Raw genomic sequence first — 21,438 nt, forward strand, 5'->3', positions numbered from 1 at the left:
CTCTCACTGAGTAGAACAAAAATACCGTGCAATTACAATGCACGCTTGTGTTAACATCCCCCAGTGATCAAATTACGAATATAGAACACGGATGTGGTAATTATTTTTTTTGCTTTGTACTCACCGTCTGTGGCGATCTTTTTCATGCTGCAGTTCCTAGTCTCATTCCATCCACTGCGCTCAGCGGCATCGGGAGAACCGGCCTCCTGTGCGGGCTTGTTGTCGTTCTTGCGAGCATATAAAGTGTATGACACGCAGGCTAGCAATATCGCAACTGCAAATGCTCCAGCCAGAGGCACCCGGTGCAGCATCCCTCCTTCAAGTCGGTGGAACCCTCGCATGACTCCTGCACTGAAAACGCATCATAACTTGAGACAACTAATTCGATGGTTCTTCGGAGCTTTACCACAGGAAGGCTCAGCAGTACTGCGGAGCTTGCCCGTTAGTTCTATGACGGGAAGAGAGGCTGCCCCTACTTTGTAGGAAAGAGAGTCTACTTGAGTGCCTGTTCCTCAAATAAATTGGTTAAGCTAACATAACTAATTACGGTTCATGGTGGCTCTGTACCCGTGCAACTTCGTCATTGATGTCCTTTATTTAAGTACTCAGCAGTAACATCCATTGCGGAGCAAGGCAAGATGTTCACCACGACCACCATCTCCTACTAGTACAAAAAGAATGCGAGTAAACTTCCTGTGATCGATGTAACGTGTATATTAAGCAGCGGGGTGGGTCTTGATTATCGGCCACCAGAGCCGACAGCGTACCTTTCCAGCAGATATTTCGTTTACAAGCTGTGCTATTTTGCAACTAGAACTTACCTGCGCACATCAACTTTCTTTCCTCAGTCGTTAGCGGCCAAGATGTCAGTTGGCAGTGCGGTGGACCTATCGCAAAGCACAGAGTATTGTGAATATCTGTATCTAGACAAGCTTCCAATTTGAACTGAACTTCATATCAATGAAAGCTTTATTTGTATTTAGTGATGCTAGGTATAAGTGCTTTTCGACGAAATAGTGTTTAATAAATGGGATTCCTACGCGATTATTCAGCTAAGGAGCTTACGTGAAGCATATATATATATGTCCCTAAACGACCAACACGTACAATGCTTTTCTGTAACAGGGGAATCATTTGGGCCAGATTTACCGCGTGCAACTTACAGCACCAGCAAACGACGAAGGAACTGTTCTTGTGTTACCTAGCTGCGTCTTGCGTCGGTACAGTATGTTAAACAATCCAGGTTTCGAGGTATTACCGAGCTTACTGGTTGGTCTTTCTCGTCAATAAAAACAATTTGGACTCCTGCAGATAGAGCAGCGTTAACGTATTGTTGCCAGCTCTATTAACTCAGAGAAATAAAATACGAAATGAGGTCTATGCAGACCTGCGCGTCTACAACGAGCCATGGTCAAGAATTGAAATGTTTTCGGACGATGCATATTCGGCACGACGGAAGTAAAATAGCTGTACAGAATGAAGAAACTTTTCTACAAAGGCACATGAAGAACGAAGCACGAAATAAGGAAATTGATGATAATGAAGCCAGTTCTAGATTTAAGTGGCGGTGTTATTGGTGTAGTTCATGCGAAGAGATGTTTTAGGAATAATGAATGCCTTTTTCCGCGTACTTAAAAACCGGAAGTTGCCATTGAAAAGCTCAAATGGCTGGACTTAAAGTCAGTTGACAATATGGTGCGCGCATCCTCGATCGTGGAGGTTGTGGAGGAGCGCAGTAACGTGAGATGTAGGAATCATCCATGACTGTGTCGAAGTAGTTTATATTGAAGATTTAACGGAGGAAACTAGTGCAGGTAACGAACAATGAACAAAACTGTACAAGAACATATATAAGCATAATGAAGTTCCTGTAGCAGAACCGAAATAATTTTGCTTTCAATGCGTATTACGAGATAGTATACCTATCGCAGATAATAACCTCACAAACAACACAAATTGAAAGACACAGGCACAAGGTGTGACTCTTAGGTATGATAATGGCTATTTACCGCAGGAAGCGTAATATATGATTAAAATAGCGGAGGTTTATACAGGTTATAGCTAGTTATCCAGCGTAAGCTCTACTAAGCATGGCTATTTATCAGGCTGACTCCTGCACCGAACTGTTGGTGCAGTCGGACCTCTCCATTACTCTGAGAAGCGAATCGCCATAGACAAAGTTGTTAAATAACCGCCGGCTATGTTCAATTCACGTTAAACAATCTCAAGCAGTATACATTTTTGGAACCCTCCACTAAGGCGTCTCCTGCTCAATAAGAAACGCGCAAGTGAATGATCTATAACACACTAGATCGAAATTTCCCCGACCTTCCCGTTGAGCGTTACGCGGCGCAAGATTAAAGGCGTCAGTGAACGACCTTCGACGTTGTTGAGTGCGTAGAGGCTGAAATTCCCTACACCTTTCATTTACAGTGTTTTAGCTGCAGCTCAAATTTGCATAACCAAGAGGCCTTGGGTAGCAGTGCTATAAGTGCAGCGCGAAGGGTAGAGCTCGCACTGTAATACTTCGCACCATGTTGTAACATAAGCAAGAAGAGGAGATTTGAGGTCGAGCTGGGCTTTCAATGCCTTACTACATTGTGTTGCACTAGAGAAATGCTTTCGCCACTGAGATTTTGCATGGGTTGTTGTTGTTGTTGTGGCTGTAGGAAGAAGGAAAATAAAATGCATGGGCCTGCTACTGGCTCTGTAGGCGAGCCCCCTCCGCTGCCTGATTAATTATAGCCCGGCGGTTCTCCCCCGCGGGGTCTGGAGCACTTCACCACCTGGGAGGAATGGGAGACCCTGCTACGCTCTGAGGACCCGGTCCGGCAAAAGACCGCCACAGACCGAGCTGCCGACGTCATGAACCGTAGGAACATGAACGTTCGAGTGTAGTGAACCGTGAGGTGGCCCAGGGGCCTGCGCGGCCCGAACCCCTCTGTTAAAATAAATGTTTTTACTACTATACTACTGCTATAGGAAGGCAAAGGCGCGGTAACTGCCTCACTTGTTTTCTGTGGACACCTCAACCGCGCCGTGAGGGAAGGGAGGAAGGTGGGAGTGAAAGTGGAAAGAGTGAAAGAGGAGCCGTAGTAGAGGGCTACGGAATAATTTCGACTACCTGGGGATCTTGAACGTACGCTGACATCGCGCAGCACACGGACGCCTCTTCGTTTTGCCTCCATCGAAACGGAGCCGCCGAGGTCGGGTTCGAACCCTAGTACTCCGGCACAGTAGTCGGGCGTCTGACCACTGCACTACCCCGGTGGGGCAAAAAATTCGGTGGCTGGCTAGCCCCCGCGGCAAGCAGCGTTGACCTACCGTCCCAGCCCCGTAGGGCCAGGACCTGCCACCCTTCACCACCTCCCTATTCCTAGAATGGATGCAGGCTGTGGTGTACTTGATCAGTTGCCTCTTCTAGATACTGGGAGCGAAATTCGGCAGCCGCTCTCTTTATTCACTGCCACCGTTCTCCTTTTTTTTACAGCTCGCTTAAGAGGTCCGCGCAGAATTGTGACAGATACTGAGCCTTGTCTTTGCTGTTAACCAATTGTACACGCCGCTGATGCCTTATGTACACTAACAGGCTTAGCAGGCGGTAGTTGTGGCAAACCTGTATTGTGGATATGCCATAACGTTGGGCGGTTAGAAACTAAAGAAAACTAAAGAGTGTTTTCGACGCATCGGCGCCGGTTCACCGGCCTCGTCGAGCCTCGTCCCTGCTGCGCGAAGCTAATATATTGCTACATTAGGCGGTGCATGCACTGGTATCTGCATAAGGACGGGAGAAGCTCGTGAGTTTTGGTGAAGACAACGTGCGAGCAGTGTCGGTTGGTGCCCGGTTAACGCTGCTGTGTTTCTGTGTGCTGTGTGCGTAGTCATCTTGGACTAATCTCTTGGCTTTAACCTTGCCACGTATCATCTTGGTGGAGGTGACTCAAAATCCCCGTGCGCTCAGAACAGAATATAAGAGCAAAATAACCCAGAAAATCTGGATTTGCGCAGTGGCCGCCACCTATCTGGGCTCACAACAACGTCAGCAACGACAACTATGACCTCCGAGGCAGCCCTTGCCATCGCCGCAACATCAGCTCAGCCAGTAGTACTCACGAAGATCCGCCGCCCTCCCATCTTTAATGGCGAAGACAAGCCGGACGTTGACGACTGGCTAGGTAAGTACGAGCGCTGGAGCAGAAACAACCACTCGGACGCGACCATTATGCTGGCGAACGTAATCTTCTATTTGGCGGGAACAGCTCGGACGTGGTTCCAAAATCACGAGCAAGAGCTCGTGATTTTGGAACAAGTGACCTGGGAAATCTGTAAACAAAAGCTACATGACTTGTTCGGAAAGCCGATCGGGCGGGCTCGCGCAGCAAAAACAGAACTTTCCACTCGCACCCAATCCCCAACGGAGTCCTACCTTGCCTATATTCAAGACGTCCTTTCGTTGTGCCGCAAGGTGAACAGCTCCTTGACAGAAAGTGACAAGATAGGACATATTCTCAAGGGTATAGCGGATGATGCGTTCAACATCCCCTTCTGTACGGATTGCGCTACCGTCGACTCGGTACTTCAAGTCTGTCGAAACTTCGAGCAGGCTAAACAACGCCGTATCGTACATCGATTTGACCGCATTCCAAACACGGCGGCTACATCATCCTGCGCTGACTTGCCGCCTTTGGAACAGCCTTCTCATCCAACGAACATCACTCGGATCATCCCGACAAATTCTCAATTCATGTTTCACAGACCCAGATCAATTCAAGCAGTGGGTGTCAGAGCACGCAGCTTACCACGGCAAAGAAGTGGTCCACTCTCTCGTAAACCAGCGTAGTTCTAGGGACCGGCTCGTTACGTACCATGACATTACGCTAGATTATAGGAAGCAAAGACTCGTCTCGTCTATCCCCCGTCATATCTCCCTCTCGAAGGAACAGCGAACTAGCTAGAGACAGCTCCAGGCTCACACATTCCCTTCACTGGCTTTGTCATCCATTATACACCAGGCCATCACAAACTCGAATGCTCTCTTTGCGCGGCTCCACAAGCCAACTTCAGTCACATTTTATACCTCTGCCAATAATTCCAACCAGCATTTCTCTGGCACCTCACGGACCTAGAGGGCTCGGAGGTCACGTTCTCTAGCTCCGAGCCGGCCTCACAAAGGCGACCGGTAGATTGGGCTGAACAGGTCGCCGCATGTCATGGACTGCTGGCCACCACCAGCGATCAAGAGCTAGAGCAACCCTAGGATTCAGCACGTTCTTTAAGGCTCAACATTAAAGTTTTCGTCTACCTTCCTCTCCTGTTCGTACTACGCAGTTCAGGTGTCGTCCGGCAAGTGTAACAGATACTGCGCCTTCTTTTAGAACAAATCAATTTAGAGGCGTCCGTGTGCTGTGCGTTGTCAGCTCACAGGTGGTCGAAATTACTACAAAGCCCTCCACTATTACTCCTCTGCCTCTGTTTACACTTTTACTCCCACCTTCCTTTGTTCCATTACAGCGCGCTTCAAGTATCCACTCAAAAAGCGTGATAGACACTGTGCCTTTCCCTTCCTGTGAACCAATTATTATTAAGGGTTTCCGATCCTAATTAGTAAGAGGAATTAAACAACCGCTCAGACTACACAATTTCCATCATCTTGGAACGTTCACAGCGGCTAAGTACCAGTATCATTATTATTTACAAAAGCTTTATCTACATGCAGCAGCACAAAACTATCATCTGACTGCAGATTACATACTGGGTTGCATTCAGGTACCATTTCCGGATTCAGGCCATCAATATTGGGTCAGGTAAACCTGAATCATAAACACCGGTCGTCCAGACAGGTTAAAAAATGCTGCGTTTCTTCTCGAGGTTCCTCACACCCAATGCACCCGGTCCAACGTAAAATTTCCGGCACGACGTGCATGCCATCTTGCATTCAAAGGGTCAGTTTGTGTTCTGATATTCGCGCCCCTAATCTCCAATTTGTCTCCATGCGTGAAGTCACCCACGAGCGGCAACACGTATGAGGACTTCACTTTATTTAAATGAACAAAACATTTTAAGCATGCACTGACAATGTACAGCACACTTACGTGGTTAGCATTACAATCCCCTCAAGATGCCGTCAGTTTCGAACTGGGACCTCGGGCTCAGGAGCCGAACGCGGTTGCTTACTGCGTCCACTACGAAGTGTGAGATGCCGCATCTTGCCTGTCAGTAGTTATTGCAAAATCAGATACGACTGGAATTCAAGTGGCTTAGATAATCAAGCTGTATATTTGTGCAACATGTACTCTTTTCGTTAAACACACGTGGTCAATCCCTTTTTCCGGGGCCGCCTTTCGCTGGATGTGAATGCCCGTACCTTTACGCTCATTTAAGCAACAGGTGGTGCTCAACCTGAAGTTAAGGCTGCTACTCTGATTCACCCTTGTAATAATATAAAACGGACGAACACAGAACTTATTAAAACGCATATGGCCTTACCGTTTGTTCTCTGTGCTTGGGGACACAAGTCTGCACTGGTGCGAAGGCACAGCTCATCAAATATGCACTGGTGTTCACGCACGGTGATCTCTTCTTCGTCGTTTTTTCATCGAATTAGCGCACGTGATTCTTAGCGGTATCTTTTGCTACGTGGCCGCATAGAATTAGACCTGACGGCATATAGAACGAAGCGAGATATGGTATTTAGCGTCACGAAGAGCCGGACACAACTAATCTAGTGAACTGAACTTATATAGAACGACAGGAACGAAGACTCGGCGCCACTGAAAGCAAGAGAAAAACATTATTTCGAAACAAATTTCTGCCCTCTCCATTGGCAACTTATTAATGCGAAAGCAATACTAGGCCGCCGGGAGCAAGGTTGTGTGTACGGAACGTGTGTACAGACTTGTGTACTTCACTTAAGAGTTAGGAAAAAGCGGTTGTAATCGAAAAACAATGATGTGAGGCTGGTAAACAAAATTTGTGTCGATAGGATAATTATTTAATTATTGGAGCCAAGAAGGTAAAATCAATCAGAAGTTGACCGTACAATTAATATCGGTGCCCAAGAATTAATTGTGACGACACTCAAAACGAAAGTGGAGGTGCATGTGACTTAATGACCCAAATAAATGCGTGGTAATGATCAGAAGTGCCTCATGAATGTCAATCAAATGAAAAATATAAACGGAGCGTAAAAGAGAGCAAAACATTGCCATAACACTGCAGATCCTGCACTGCAGAAATTCATTTCATTTCATTTATTGTACCCTCAGGGCTTTGCGGAATGCGCTAAGTGCGGAATGCGCCAGAGCGAAGCCGCGGTGCTCAAACTGTGGAGGTCGCCATGCTGCCACGAATCCAGTCTGCCCTGGGTGGCAGAGAGAGAGGCACGTGGCCACCATCCTCCCGATGTCAGAAGTGCCCCTCTCCCGGTAGGCCGTTCGCGCGGTTGTCTGTGAGGGAACCATTCCTTCGGGTGGCCAGCAGCACCAGCGTGCTCCCAGCTATGCGCAAATGGCCTCCCACGGCGCGCACCAGCGCCCGCCCCAGCAGCCCGACAGGACCAGGGCCAGGTGCAGGGACCGCGCCAGCAGCATGGGCGTCAGCAGCGGCAATGCCAGCAGCAACGCCAGCAGCACCCCGTGGGCTCCCAGACCACAGCTCGCACCGCACAACCCATTTTCGGTGCAGGCAACATCCACACCACCTCTCTGGACGAGCGAGACAAAACGATCGAGCAGCTGATGGCTGCAATTCGCGTCCTCGCCCGGTATAACCCGGAGGACTCTCCCGACAGGCGCGTCTGCTTAGAGCAGCAGGCGCCTACTTACAGGATGTCCAACATCATAGCTAGTCGCCGGACAACTCCCCGAATTCCTTCCATCCTGCAGTGGAACGTACGTTCTCTTGCTGCGCGATGTTCAGAGCTGCGCTTACGAGTGTCTAACGAGTCTCCTGGTTGATGTCACGTGGTCATGACAATGCTGTAGACGACAGATGAACACACATGTGTAGGACCGAAACGAACTCTTTATTGGGCTGCCTGGCGCCCGCAAACTAATTACAAACACGGTGTCGTCGATAGCAGCAGAGAGAGAAATTTATTTAACTTCAAAACTGACGAAACCATACATTCCCTCAAGCATACACAAAAGAAAGGCTCGACTGAGCGGCTATCCATTCAGTCGGCTGTGGGTGAAAAAAAAAAAGTTGCTGATCTTGGCAGGAACCGCAGAATAAACATCCTTTATACTGAGCACAATATGGTTTTAAGGAAAGAAAAACAGAAAGAGGAAGGGGTCATGCGCACACAATTGCGAGCTCTTTCTCTAAACCTCGCACAGAGGCGCACGCATTGAAATAGTGGGAACAGGGCTTGATCTCGTCTTCCGCTCACTTCCGTTAGGCTACGCCTCTTCCATTACACATTCATTACGATGGCAATCAAAAGGCGTTCAAACGTTGAGCGCTAAGCAAATCCGCCGGCTCGGATGGACACTAAACATTTCGTAGATGAGGATACATGAGGCTCGCGCCTCGCCGTAGTCCTCGAGATCATGCCGCTGCGTCCCAACTGCGTCACAGTTGGGGCAGCGTGAGTTGGACACGACGCCCAGCATTGCGAGGCGCTTCCTTGCTTGAAGAACACGCCAGCTGCGACAGCATTTGAAGTTCTGAACTTCTCGAGGCAGTGGGCTGACCGCGAAGATTTTATTTCTCTGAGAAAGTGCGCCTATCCCGCCTGGTCTGGATCGAGCTCCAGGACAGCTACAGCTGCCCTAATTCGTGCCACGGCACCCTCTCTGATATCCTTTTCCGGTAACTGGCTAGTCTGGAACCGGAAAAAGCCGGTTGCCGCTTTGTCGAATGGCATGAGCTGCTCGGCGTCTGGCCCCGTGTACCGATGCGTTAGAAACATTCGGCTTCCTCTGCCGACTCATCACAGGGCTAGGGACCGACCTCTGTATACCGGAGTGCCCAACAGGCCCTTCACTGTCTTGGTGGCAAGGGCACTCTCTGTAGTCTGCCAGGAGGGCAGGTTGGGCCCCCTTTCCCTGTCCTGTTCCGCGCACAAGACTTGGCAGAATGCTGGGCCCAGCTTCCCGCTCCACATCAGCTGACCTGCAAGCACGTTTAGCCTGACAGCCACGCGTGCTAAAAATAGCAAGCGTATACACTGCTGAACAAGTACTAAAGAACAGCACTTTCGCAGTCACGACAGGTCCAGGGCTCGGATTCCGAGTTTTCGTCGTTATCGATGTGTTGCTATCTCATGTGATATTGAGTCATCTGATTTGTGGAAACACCAGAACCGGGTGTTCCCACTACGGAACCGGAAGAGGTGGCAACATAATTTTCCACCGTCTCCACCAATCAGATAACTAGAGGTCACGTGAGACAGCGACACTTCGATAACGATGCAAACTCCGAATACGGGCCTAAATGCGCAATCGATTGCAGTGCACGCTGCGCGCCCAAGACGGCGTCGTCCCAAGCTCTCGGCGACACGCCTGCTGGCTCGAAAACGACGCGCACACACACCATCCACAAATTGCACACCACCAGGAAAAGGTATCGCTCAAGAGAAAAGTATACAACAGTTGCATCTTACCTGTACTTACCTATGGGGACGAAACGTGGAAGCTAACAAAGAGGATTCTACTTAAGTGGAGGACAACCCAGAGGGCTATGGAAGGAAAATGGTAGGGATAACGTTAAGAGGTAGGAAACGTGGAGTGGATCAGGGAAATAACTAAAGTCATCATTATCATCATCAGCCTGAATATACCCACTGCAGGGCGAAGGCCTCTCCCATATTTCTCCAATTAACCCGGTTCTGTGCTAGCTGCAACCTCTTGACCCCTGCGAACTTCTTAACCTCATCCGCCCACCTAACTTTCTGCCGCCCCCTGCTACGCTTTCCTTCTCTTGGAATCCAGGTTGTTAACCTAAGCGACCATCAGTTGTCCTCTCATTGCAATATATGTCCTGCCATGCCCATTTCTTCTTCTTGATTTCCACTAGAATGTCACTAACTTGAGTTATTTCTCTGACCAACTCTACACGCTTCCTATCGCTTACTGTTACCCCTACCATTTTTCGTTCCATAGCCCTCTGCGTTGTCCTCAACTTAAGTAGAACCCTCTTGGTTAGCCTCCAGGTTTCAGCCCCATAGGTGAGTACAGGTTAGATGTAACTATTGTATACTTTCCTCTTGAGCGATACCGGTAAGCTGCTAGTAATAATCTGCGAGTGCTTGCCAAATTCGCTCCATCCCAATCTTTTTCTTCTTATTTCTTTTGAATGGTCCGGATCTGCGGTTACTACTTATCTTAAGTAGACATATTTGCCTACTAGACTTCCATTGCTTCGCTACCAAACGTAAACTCCTGTTCCTTCCCGAGGCTGTTGAACATTACCTTAGTTTTTTGCATATTCATTTTCAATATGCAAAAACTGCATATGCAATATGCAAAACATGTAGTGCGAAGAAAGGATAACCAATGATCGCTTAGGGCAACGAACTGGATTCCAAGGGAAGGAAAGCGTATGAGGGGGCGGCAGAATATCAGGTGGGCGGATGAGATTAAGGAGTTCGCAGGGGTCAATTGGATGCAGCTCGCACAGGACCGGGTTAATTGGAGAAATATGGGAGAGGTCACCGCCCTGCAGTGGGTATAGTCAGGCAGAGGATGATGGTAATGATGATGATGATGACGATAGGTAACGAGCCTCGGAGCAAGCCGAGCCTTTAAGCTTAGCTTTTCTCTGTGCTGAGCTGGTCCCGCAAGAGACCTGCGTATTCAGAAAAAAAACCCGAATAAAAGCCAGAAAGCTGTCTATGCCTCGGTTGAACAGCGAAATGTCATCGCGTATGCGGAGACATCCCTGTTCCGGCAGAGGAAAGCCTCGAATTGAAAGACGAAGGAGTGGGGTCCAGGGCAAGCATTAAGAGTGGGCGAAAACGTCACCTCAAGCTGTCCGCTGAGCGCCCTGTTCACAACCAGCTTACTAGACAGAGCCGAGCACAAGGGGGAGTCTGTCCGAAAACATGACAAAATTAAAGTATGTATAGTCATTTCACGAGTTGGTGTAGGGATATGAAGCATCCGATCAACTTCATGGCCTCAGTACAGAACTCAAAAAGAGAATATGGCTCTCCCGAATGCAGAGGAGCTCTGGAGCGTACTCCCTACTTCGCCTAGGCATGGCTTCAGGCGCTCGGTTAGTATGGTGGCACCAAATAGTAATCGGTATTCAGTAACGCGCTCAGTCGCCGTGAGCTTTGCTCCGAGAGGGTGTTTCCAGACTTGGAAATCAAGATAATGTTTGGTTTCGTTTCGCTTGTTTGGTGTAACGACCGAAAGCGTCTCGGGCTAAGAGAGACGCCGTAGTGGAAGACTCTGGAAATTTCGACCACCTGGGGTTCTTACCCGGCCGTTTTCTAATTTTCTGAGGTTGTGCGACACCTGATGAAGATAGGGCATAAAACAACCCTCCTTTTCTCTGCTTGCCAACCGGATGTTTTATTTTTATTTACTTAAATACACTACTAGTGTTCCGAGATTTTAGGTAGTTTTTTTGCTTTAAGTCGATGAAGTCAGAACTTCATACCGGCAGCCTGCTTTCGTAACACTATCGACTTGTTTTACAAAGCTTCATTCCATACTATGCCCAGAGCACTTTTTAACGCATTATTAAACACGCAATGAACAATTGCTCTTTTGACAAGTCTTGAATGAGCTGATGGATTAGGCAGGATGGTTCATGAGCACGGGGTTCGTAGGATGAACACACATGGTATGGAGCGAAGTGCAGCGAAAGACCCAGAAGTTGATGGTGTCATTAAATGGGGTTTCAAGAGTTAAAACAAATGGCTGAAGAAACTTCGATAATAATAAAAGAACAACTGTAATTTTCCGTGTATGTGTTTTTTGGGTTTTTATGTATTTTCCTTCATGGTTAGCGGCAGGTGTTGGCTTCCTAATGAAATTTAGTTGACATTCAGCGCTGTTGTGTCTTCGCTTATTGTTTGTGCCGTCAAGCATAGCGCTGTTAATATGGATGTGCGAAACCAATTCGCCCAACATATTGTATATTAGTCGAGCGCCCCAACCACTCGCCACCTCGGCGCGGTTCAATTGAGATAACATATTCCAACGAAAAAGAGGACGGCTTGTCCCTCTCTAACAGCACTGTCACATGGTCACCAATAATGTCGAAGAAGGCAGAGTAGATCCAGCGAGGATTCCGTCCGGACCTGGGGCCGAGGTTGCCTTCATGCGAACGAGCGCCGGCCGCACCTCTTCTTTAGTGACTACACCCTAGGGCGCCAAATATGTCAGGGGCGGTTTACGCGCCACACTGCTTCTGCGTCCTGCGTCAGAAATCCGCCGCTTGGATTTCGTATTCAGAGAAAAACGGCGACACGACATGGGTCGTAAAAGCTATCTCCATATCGGACGGGGCATAGGAGTGGCGTCCGTTCGGCAAAACTTCTGAGAAACCTATGGTTTCATTTTCACGCTCTCACGCTTTACGGTACTCCTCGGCCGTTCTGTAAGACGACTTCTACGTGGCCGAAGTATTACACGAGCCTTGCGTTGGGACTCTAATATCGCACGCACAGCATTGCGAGATACTCGCTCCCGAAGAGCGTCCGCGTGCCTCCAGCCTCGATTATGCGAATCCGGCGCGTTAACTCATTGAGATCTCCGTTGTCCTAGTTCGCCTTGCCTTCCCTTCTCGCACCAGACGCTCTCGCCAGCTGTCTTTCAAATCGTCCCGTCGCCAGTGCCTGATGGATGGACGCCAGGCTAACCCCGTCGAGCAATTGTGCACGGTTCATTCTCCCCTACTCTAAAGCCGGCCTAGAACATTATTTTCGCTTTTGGTAACCTTTACCTGATTTAGTAAAATTTTATGCTGTGTTTTCTATGTGAGTTTGGCCCATACTTACTGTATCTAGAATATTGTCTTGTTATCTTTATAGCCTTTTTATCGCAGCGTTTTGTTAATTGTCGGGTTTCCCACCTGTCATTTAATTAGTCGTCTTCCAAGGAGGTTATATAAAAACTGCTGGAGCGGAGGACGCCTATACCGGCCAATGGGTTCGGGTGAAGCCGACGGCAGCCATCTTGCGGGGGGCAAGAAGCAGCCTGCCAAGCGCTTCGCAGCGCTGTTCGCCGACATTACCAGCGGTTTTTAATTGTTTAACGGGTTTTTAAGCCCTAATGCAACACTCTAGACTATGAGGCGAGCCATATAGGTGATAACAGGATCGATTTTAAACACCTGCGCTTTTTTAAAGCTGATCGGCACCAATCTTGGCACCAATATGAGCTGTATGCAGCTGCCGCAAAGCAGAAAAGTAAAGTAGGACAAAACGAGCTCAGCAATTATCGTTTATTCATATTCTTAAATGCACTCTCTTTAAATACAGAAATTGATCAGTCATGGAAGATGTCAGAACAAAAATCAATTCAAAGACATACTGGAGTAAGCAAAAGCTAAAGAAAGCAAGTAGAATTCATAAAGTGCTGCAAATACATTCAAATGTTCTAAATGACACATCCTCAGTACCGACATTTTTTTTTTCTTTCAAATACAAAGAGTGGCACTAGTTGGTTTTAATTCCATGACTGATTCTACACACTGCATCTTCACTGGTTCTTAAATATGATCAGTCTTGTGAGGACGGACCTTACTTTGTCCTTTGTGATGCACCTATTCCTCTCTTTTGTTATGTGATGGATCCTGACTTTAGTGTACATCTCCACTATATCCTTGCATAGCTTGTAGACATGATTGTCTAATGCATCGCAGTCCATGAGGTGCTGATTCAACTGAGAAAACCAATTTTTCTCTGGCGACGTGCTCAACACCTCCATCACTAGGTGCTTTGTTTTCAGATGAACTGTCTGAATGCTTTCATATTGTGCTTGCAACCGACGGAGTCCCTTCTCTGCCATTTCACACAGCGAAATCACATCTTTTGAAGGTGATACAAGTCCTCCTCGGGTTTTTTGTTTGACCAACGCCGGTTGTTCTTCAACATAAACAGCTGCAACGCACTGGTCAGAGGTACTTTTTGCAGCAATTTTTCGAGCGACAAATCCTGCAACGTACGGTACAATAGAACTAACAAATGGAGAGAGGCTTTCTGGGTAGTCAACTCTATGCGTGTAGTCGTGGTCCTCAGCTTGCAGTATGGAACACCTTCGCATCGTGGTGACAGCCGTAGTTGCGCTCTCCTCCGAAGCAATAACAGATGCGCCCAAGACAGACACCACGTCTTGTGAACAGTTTCCATATTCGGAGGACTTCACCTCCGTCTGCACGAGCAGACGCTTGTAGGCAGCCATAAACTGAGCTGCTGTTGGATTATTATTGAATCCACCTCGCCCTCTTATGCAACCAAAAAATGTCTCCGCATGATCTTGGCTCATCTTGTGAGTCAGCAAGTACTTCAAAGGGCCCCTGTGAATAAGCTCATCAAAAATCTCCTCGGTGCTTTGCATGCATATTAGAAAGCCCAGAAATCCTGTTTTCTTGACACCTTCCAGAACGGGCCGTCCAGCTGGCTCCTTGAGAGCGCTTATATACGCTCGAGCATCAGAAAAAAATGTCCTCCAGCAGGGGTCTACGCAACCAGGGGCTGAGGAGTGCGGACGCGTTTTGCGCCGACTCCACACTTTTTGTCTCGATGTGCCAGAAATTTTCACCGGAATTTGGTTTCAGTGGTGCCATTGTGCGTCGGAAGGCGTCGTGATCTTGTGGACACCGAATTTGTGACTGTGAGTGCAGCAGTTTGGTTTTTATTGTCGGTCTTGTGCGGACCACCTGCGAAACGCTAGCGCCCGTTTGGCCTAGCGAGGCTTCGGCCGAGGAGACCGGCCCGGAGGCCCCTTCACCGCTGGTCTACCGCCGCGTTTGTGGACCAAAAATGACGATGCACGTGACCGTAGAAGGTACTGATCTCGATCCAGAAGACTACGACAGCACCTGGGTACAAACGCTCAGGAAAAAGGTTGAATCGAAAACCAAGCGGACGCTTCTGAATGATTCCAAGGAGGACAAGGGGGTGCAACACCGCGTTCCAAACGGGGAAGCCGCTCATGGCGCTGCTAAAGCAACTAGAAGAAAATTGGCTGAACGATCAATAGCTATGAATCTTCCGAGGTTCCCGGAAGAAGGTATCAAGGTGATTATTAGGCCTCGTGAAGGTCTAGCCGTCATTAAACGCACGTCGGGCCCGCTGCTTAGTCAGGCCCTCGCCATGGCTGCCGGAATCAGCTGGTCGGAGCTGGACTCATGGTGTGTCAACGGAAAGCAAGGTACGGTGCTCTTTCATTCCTTGGACTTTAGTCGAGGCGTGAAGGTAGCCGCAATCCGTTGGTTTAAACTCGATGACAAGGAGCATGAAGTGGTGGCCAATCTGATCGCACCGGAGGATTGCGGCCGAGGAGTCGTCCATGGCATCTGTGATACATTTACGGAAGAACAGTTGTTCAGAGCATTGAGGAAGGATCCACAGAACCCAACGGTCGCTGGGGTGCGGCGGATGGGGAAGACTTCCACTATTATTATCACCTTTTTGGAACCTGAAGTCCCAAGATTTGTCAGGATTGAAGGCATGCTTATGCCATGTCAATTGTTCAAAAAAAGATATGAAGTTTGCTTCAGGTGTGGAGAACTTGGTCATCACTCAGATGTGTGCGATAGTGAAAAACCTAAGTGCCGTGGTTGGGGGGTGGTATCGCCGCCCGAAGATCACCAGTGCACTCCCCAATGTCGCCTATGTGGAAAGGGCCACCTAACGGGAGACAGACGCTGCAAAGAACTCTTCCGTACACCCTACATTATCAAGAAGAGAAAGTGGGAAGCAAAATTAGCCGCCGAGGAGGCAGCCAAACAGAAGCTAGCCGCCGAGGAGGAGGCCAAGAAGCTGCAACAGGTCCGCTTTAGTCGTCGCGATGGGCGTAGTGAGTCCCACAACCGGTCCCAGAGCCGTACAAGAACCCGTTCCTCTTCGTTCCCGCGACTGGAGCCGCCGTCGTCCAAGACGATAATGGAGGGCTCTCGACCAAAGCAACAGCCGCAGCAGCAGCCGCAGCAGCAGCAGCAGCAGCAGCAGCAGCAGAAACCGCCGCAGACACCATCAAAAGGAGTGAGTAGTGACTCTCAGGACTCAGCTGAGGTTCAGGCTCTAAAAAAACAGAATCAGTTGTTACAGGCGCAAGTTAAGGCACTGCAGGAACAAATCATTGCGATAGGCAAAATTTCACAACCAATGGAGACCGAAATGCCGGTAGCGGAGGCACCGCAGAAGGAACAGGAAAAGACCCCTAGGGACAGTCCTCCTGCAGCAAAAAAGAAAAGAGGTCCCGAGCCGGATCTCGAAACCCGCGTCCAAGGATTGGAAAAACGATTCGCTAAAAAAGAAGACGACGACAAAATTTTCCAACAACAAGTTATGACCGCGTTAGAACGCCTGAACAGTGCTATGGCAGAGATGCGGGCCGAAATGGCTGGGAGAGACGAGAGAATTCAGTTGGTTTACCAAGAGATTCATAACATTAAAAATGGCTCTGCATCACCGTAGAAATACCATTTGGCAGTGGAACTGTAGGGGCTTCAGTCGCAAACGCGCGGTACTGGAAACTTTTTTGACGAACATTGACAAACCCGAAGTAATCGCATTGCAGGAGTGCAGTAAGCACGCTAAGCTAGCGAGTTACAAATCATACGCGGGACGAGATGACAACACGCGAGTGGTCACCCTTGTCAAAAGGAATATAACGGTGCGGCAGCATAATACCGGGATAACAAATGTTGACCATATACTAATCGAAATAATCCCACAAAAAAGAAAATTCAAAAGTCTATTCATCCTCAATGTATATAGCCCGCCTCGACAAAAACGTCAATGCAACTTCAATGAGCTATTCGCCAAAGCGCGAGTGATCGCGAAAGGAGGACCCCTGTTGATAGTAGGGGACTTTAACGCGCATCACACGGCATGGGGGTATAGATACACGCAGGTAAAAGGACGTGAACTATGGAACAGCATTCAGCAGAATGGCTTATCGCTTCTGACGGATCCCCTGAAACCAACCCGCCAGGGTAACAGCGTTTCGATAGACACATCTCCGGACTTAACTCTAACCGGAGGCTGCATTTACGCCACGTGGTGCAACACAGGCGAAAACTTAGGCAGCGACCATAAAGTTATAGAAATCGTAGTAGATAACGGCCCACCGGTCGTCCGCACCAAAAAGGCAACGTTGGTGAACTGGGAGGCTTTCCGAAATGGCCGCACAGGGGACGAGGAAGGCATAAGTAACATTGACGATTGGAATAAAAAGGTCATTCAGTCGGTCAACGAAGCAACGGAGGAGGTGGAGGTTGACGAGGACATTGAAGGAGTAGACCGTCATATGGTCAGGCTCTGGCGTAAAAAGAAGGATCTAGAAACGAGACTCGCACAGAAAAGAGGGGATAGGAACTTGCGCAGAGAACTGGCAGTGCTTAACAAAGAAATTGAAGAATATGCGCTTGTTTTAACGAGGCAAAACTGGGGCAGCATTTGTGAAAAACTGGACAGGAATATCGGGAACGCAAGTACGTGGCACTTACTTCGGCATCTTCTAGATCCCGACAAATCTAAACTGGAGGCCAGGCAGCAAATTCACAGGCTAATACATACCTTCGATGGGACCGCGGCTACTCTCATAGCCCAAGTCCGAGACAGGTATTTGAACTGTGCAGAGGGTATAGGCCAACAAATGCCTGATTACAAGGGCCAGGAAAACCCGGAGCTAGATAGCCCGATAACGGTTGCCGAAGTCCGGGCAGAAATAAATAGACTGAGAACAAAGACTGCTGCAGGTCCGGACAGAGTCAGCAATCGAATGCTAAGAAACTTGGACGACGCGTCGATCCGACACCTCGCAGCATTCATGCAGGAGTGTTGGGAGGCCGGTCGGCTGCCGGCGACATGGAAGGCCGCAAACCTCGTATTCCTCCCGAAGCCGGGGAAGCGGCCGGGTTTCGAACACTTGTGTCCGATCTCGCTCACGTCATGCGTGGGGAAACTAATGGAGCATGTTGTTCAGGCCCGGCTGAACCGGTTTTTGGAGGACAATATCTATCCGAACACCATGATAGGATTTAGACCGCAATTGGCCGCATGCGATGTCATGCTGCAGCTAAAAGAACAGATCATACACAATTCAACAGTAGACACCAGGGTGATCGTTGGTCTAGACGTGTCAAAAGCTTTTGACAACGTGAAGCACTCGGCTATTCTGCAGAATCTCAGTGCATTAGATGTTGGAGTTCGCACGTACAACTACATACGCGACTTCCTCAGCGATAGAACGGCAACTATCAGTATGGGGGGACACACAGTAGAAGGTATTCGACTGGGAAACAAAGCCACACCACAGGGATCGGTGTTGTCCCCGACGCTGTTTAATATCGCCATGATTGGTCTCCCCCCAAAACTAGACGAAATCCAAGGGCTACACCATACATTATATGCAGATGACCTGACTCTGTGGATGTGCAGGGGCAGTGACGGTGAAATTGAACAGACACTCCAGCGGGCAATCGAAGTTATAGAAAGATACTTAGAACCGATCGGGCTCAGATGTTCGGCCGAGAAATCGGAAGCGCTCGTTCTCACGTCAATGCGATCGCCCCATCGTCGACGTATAAAGCAGGATAACCCGAAAATAACACTCAGGGTCAACGGTAACGTTATACCATCGGTGGAAACCATTAGAGTTCTGGGATTACGAATTCAGGCCAACGGCAGGAACTCGGAAACGATACAGAGGCTAGACGCTAGCACGAGTCAAACCTGTAGACTCCTGAAGCGGATCGCAAACAAACATGCGGGAATGAAAGAAGCTAACCTCCTTAGGCTAGTCCAGTCTTTTATAATCAGTAGGATAGTCTACGTGGCGCCGTATTTACGGCTTCACAAGGCAGAAAAGGAGAAACTTGACGTTCTCATTCGTAAAGGGATAAAAACGGCACTAGGTTTACCACCCAATACATCAACAAACAAGATTATGAAACTAGGGGTCTCCAATACCCTCGAAGAGCTCATTGAAGCTGCAAGGACTTCACAATACCAGAGACTGCTGCGCAGTCGTACTGGTCGGAGCATTTTGGAAAAACTGGGGTATGAGCCGCAAGCATGCTCAAGACGTACAGAAAAAGTACCTAGACAGGTTAGAGACAAATTAAAAATACCTCCGCTCCCCAAAAACATGCACCCCGTTTACCATGAGAGCCGGAGGAGTGATAGAGCAACAGGGCTGCAAGCCCGTTTTGAGGGAAGACAGGACGTCTTATATACAGATGCCGCACAATGCGCGAACGGTAGGGGACGTGTTTCAGTAGCAACTAGAGAAGACGGGGGCTCGGTAGTATGCTGCAGCACCAGAAATTCGACCACAACGGAGGCGGAAGAGGTGGCCATCGCGCTAGCTCTAACACAACAACAGGTCAAAATTATAGTTACAGACTCGAAATCAGCGATTAGAAACTTTGACGCGGGCCGCATTTCGGCCATAGCAGCAAGAGTGTTGGCCAGTGGTTCACCACCGGCAGAGCAGGTCGCGCTCATTTGGACACCGGCGCACCAGGGGTTGAGGGGGAACGAGAAAGCGCACGTAGTGGCCCGAGGATTAGCTACATTCCGGGATCCCAGTGACGACTTATGCGCAACACCGTACCCCTTGCGCGATGAGGAGCCCCTGCAGTTCGACGATGACCTTAACACCTACCAAGATATCCTAAATCATTACAAATTAGGCAGATCAGTACTACCAAAAGCGTGTAAGCAACTCAACAAAAGCGAGGAGGTTATGTGGCGTAAGCTACAGACTGGAGTATTCCCGAACCCCCAGCTTTACAGCAAGTGGCACCCGGAAATTTTTAGCCCCAGGTGCAAACGTTGCGATGGCATAGCGGACATGATCCATATGATATGGACGTGTCCTAGATTTGGAGAACCTGACCAAACAGATGAGTCCTGGGAGGCACTACTTCTCAAGCAGGACGAAAAAGGGCAACGAGAAGTCATCCGTCTTGCCCTGGCCGCTGCTAAGATCCAAGGGATCCAGGTCGACGGCTGAGGGGGAGGACATGGTTGGGACAGAGCTTCGCCTCGGATCCTCACCAACCTTTTGACGGGTGCAATAAATGTTATTTCTCTCTCTCTCTCCAGCAGGATTCATTTTGTGTTCGCAAAGGCGCCTTGTAAGATTTCGCCAAAGGATTCCTTGAATTGAAAATGTCGAACAAATTGTCGAACAACCTCACAAATCTGGCCGTGGGAGCAGCGCCTCTGAACTGTGGGAGCTTCAATACCTGCTCACAAAAATCGAGAGCGTCAGCTACCGAAGAACTCAGTGCTTGGACTGCCAGCCGGACCTTCATTTTTTGTTTTGCCCACTCTATGTGCATTTTTGTTAGCTTATTTCCAAGTCTCAGACCTTCCTCACGCTGCAAGGCATTTAGCGCGTGTATGTAACACCACTTCACAAATTGCCCGTCAACATCGACAAGATAGCTTACAGTCGCTAATGAGTTTCTTATCAGCTTGATCATATGGCATACATCTAACATGATATGCACTTTTTTTGAGGAATCATTTGGTTTTTCAAATATGTGCAAAGGTTTTCACCTCCACTGCGAAGCTCAGCCCCCAAACTTGCAGCCATGCTAAAATTAGACGATGCACCATCAAATGTCAGTGAGATGGATGACCTTGACTCCTACAGAAGCCAATTTTTCGATGCACTGCTTTGCGAGTTCAGCTCTCTCTGAGCCCGTGAGAGAGTCAATCAGAAAATACCCTACAGGAATTTTAGCCGCATGTTGACTCCAACGAGCACGTAGACACAAACGTTCCTTGCCTCAGGAAGGCTGTCATCTTCCAAACCTGTGCCAAAATTGACATAGCCGACCAGCCTGTCGCCGACCAGCTCAACATGCTTTCGTAGCGCCATGTCATCCACAATGAGTGCACAGTAGAGTACTTCTGATCGTGTTTGCACAAGATTCTCCAGAAAAGCAAATGCTTCAGCTGTGAAACCTGGACGTCCATCAAGGGATCGATACCACTCGCGGATTGTGCGTTGCGATGGTAGAGCATCATTGAACTTCGAGCGAACGTATTCATAGGCTGCTGGTGAATAAAAATGTAGTGTAAGAGCGAAGGTGCGCAATGCTGGAGGGAATTTCCCTTTCTTTGCAGCTCCTGCCCGTTCCAGCAGCTGCTGTATGTCATCTGAGAACGCTGCTCTAAACACTTCAGCTCCTTCATCGGATAGAAGCTTCCTTTCGTTTATTGTTTTAATAATTTCTAGGGCTGTCTCATTTCTTTTCTGTAGCCTTCGCTTGATTTGCTGTAGAACTGTGATTTTT

Source organism: Amblyomma maculatum, chromosome 8 (assembly GCF_055883805.1).
Source record: "Amblyomma maculatum isolate TAMU_Amacu chromosome 8, ASM5588380v1, whole genome shotgun sequence".
Taxonomy (NCBI): domain Eukaryota; kingdom Metazoa; phylum Arthropoda; class Arachnida; order Ixodida; family Ixodidae; genus Amblyomma; species Amblyomma maculatum.